General features: G+C 53.2%; 1 protein-coding gene across 5 annotated transcripts in view; it reads right to left on the bottom strand.

Moving 5' to 3' along the window:
• numb (NUMB endocytic adaptor protein) overlaps positions 1 to 2500 on the bottom strand; it is a 32535-nt gene that overhangs the window by 24230 nt on the left and 5805 nt on the right. The window contains exon 1 of one of the 5 annotated variants that reach the window (XM_029828313.1): positions 1430 to 1567. The exons of the other annotated variants lie outside the window; for them this stretch is intronic. The gene's annotated coding sequence lies outside the window, so the exon portion shown is untranslated. Of the gene's footprint in view, positions 1 to 1429; positions 1568 to 2500 lie in introns of those variants that run through there. 5 annotated transcript variants of the gene reach the window in all.

Genomic DNA, 2500 nt, shown 5'->3' with positions numbered 1-2500 from the left:
AACATGGAGCGCTGCGTGGTTACGCTGCACGCCTCCATGTGTACGAGCCTGACCACGGAACGGCGGCACACCAGCCACCCGTGTCAAACACCGCCCCATCGGAGACACCCAGTCACCCTGTCACCGCCTCACGCCTGGTCACAACACACAAACAGGAACAACAACAGGTTGCACGTCCTCGTTCCGACCTTCCCACCGTGGTCGAGCTGGATTGGAACATCTTGTTAAATCACTCCAAACATGCTAGCGGTAGCCACCATTAGCAACCTGTGACACTGATGGCATTATTACACCAAACCGTGCGTTCAGCCGTGCACACAGGTGCCTCTGAGTTGACCGTCTGTCCCGCGGTGCTGAAAGGTGACAAACACGCGCTGTGCTTCACCACGGCAACCCTGCGGGTCAGAGTACAAGGCGAAGCCCTCTGAGAGCACCTTTATCTGCCTGTGTTGCATCACTGCCCAGAATTCACATGTTGACATGTCAGCAAAGGGCCTCTCCTTCTCAGAACAGCAGCAAAGCTGCAGACAAACATCTCAAGTCCTCCTCCTCCTCCTCCTCCTCCTCCTCCTCCCTGCCAGACTTGCCTGGGGAGTTCGGGAGCGACGAGGGGCCAATGTTTACCTCCTTTTCTGGAGACACCACCTGAATCAGCTACCAGCTGCATCTGTTTTAGCAATATTTAACCATGTCCAAATGTGCTTTTGGCCTGTTCGGGTCGACTTTGGGCAGGAGTTCTGCTGCCCACCAGATCCGAGAGGCTTTCATCTTCTAGCCACCAGTGACTCAACGCTTCTGCTGGTTGGTAGACTGAGGTATGGTTGGTGTCCAACACGCAGGAGGTTTCAGTAATTCGTGCATGTGCATGTGGACGCTAATCTGGCAGGAAAGTCCCACAAGATTAAGGTTGGACGCTCCCGTTTGTTTGAACGCGGATCGTTACTCTAAAAAGCCAGTGGATCTCCACTGAGCAGGTAGCTTCTTACCTGCGTAGGTCCTGACCTGACACATGACCTGGCACATCTTATAGTCCACACACCCTCTAGATGTGTGGACTATAAGGAGGGCCATTGCTCTGCTGAGTAAGGCACAACTTTTTACAGAGGTTTTGATTAGGGGGAGGTAAGTTTAGTCCAACTGACTACTGGGCTCAGGTAGGCTAGCTACTACACCTTGACTGAGCAGGAAAGAGCCAACAAACGACGGAAGGTCAGACAGCTTCCATGTAGCTACTTTGGTTGTTCTGCCAGGTTAGCAACGTGAGCCTGGGCGGTGTGTTAGCGGCTCTACAGGGAGCTAAAGCTGCCGAGGTGAGAGCCCCGCATCCGAGCAGCAGCTCAGGCTAACGCTGCTTAGCTGGCTGAGCTAACAAGCCTTTCGGTACAAGCTAGTTTAAAAACACACGCTGCGCATTTATGTCCCGGCCTACCTGCAATCACCCGCTGACACCCAGAAGTCGCTCCCTTAATGCCGTCACCCGCTCCTCACGGACCGAACACCTCCGAAATAATTCAAATTCCACAGAAAGCGTCGGGGGGGAGACTCCGACAGTCCAATCGCTTCAGCCACTGCTGCTGAATGGCTGCGGACGCGGAGGCGCAACCAAACTTCCTCCTTAGCAACGGCCCGCCCCCGCCGCTCCTGATTGGCTGCTGCCCGCAGATCAAAGGCGAGCAACGTCACGAAGATCGACAGGTTTGTGGTGCACCTTGACAATACATGACTTTAGCGTCATATAAGCGATTTTTCTGACGTTATCTTACACGATCAGGCACAAATAACAATAACAAGTTTGATGTGCCGCAGTACCTCTAATCACCGCCTAACCCTAACCCTTTTTTTAGGGATCTACAAAACAAAACTTAACAACCAAATGCCTCAAATAACGATCCGGACAGCGTTGGGTGCCATTACGCACAGTATTGTTTGGATGTCAGTGAATCAGAATGGTTAAAAGAGCATCTGGAGCCAGCGTGACCTCTGTCCTGTCATCTTCAGGAATGGATCTTCTCATCATTAATGGCTAATTAAGAAGGGTGGACATGAACTGTGCAGACTCCATAATCCTGGGGAGTGACGTAGCCACACGTGCCTGCTGGTGGCGCCAGGAACACAAGCTGCTCTCCTGTCTCTACACTGCTCAAAAATCACCCTGGTATGAAACTGATGTGCAGAGACTCGATTAATTAAGCTCTGAATCTTCATTAACCATCTGTTCTTCACAACCAGCCTCAAATATGGACGACTTCTTCTCTGCTCTCAGTGGAAAAGCTGACCCCCCCCCCTCCAGCCCCTCTGACCACGTCCAGGCCCCCAACAGGTCCCTTCCTCACGTGGTCCTGGGGCCCTCTGGGGGGCCACTTCTGCCCCGACACAGGCCTCCGTCCTCTGGGTGGACCTGCTGAAAGGGGGTTAGGGTTAGGGCTAGGGGAGGGTTAGGGTTAGGGCTAGGGTTAGGGTTAGGGCTAGGGTTAGGGTTAGGGTTAGGGTTAGGGCTAGG

This window comes from Takifugu rubripes, chromosome 2 (assembly GCF_901000725.2).
Source record: "Takifugu rubripes chromosome 2, fTakRub1.2, whole genome shotgun sequence".
Taxonomy (NCBI): Eukaryota; Metazoa; Chordata; class Actinopteri; order Tetraodontiformes; family Tetraodontidae; genus Takifugu; species Takifugu rubripes.
Note: the sequence above shows the minus strand (reverse complement) of the source record. Positions and strands in the feature narration are given on the sequence as shown.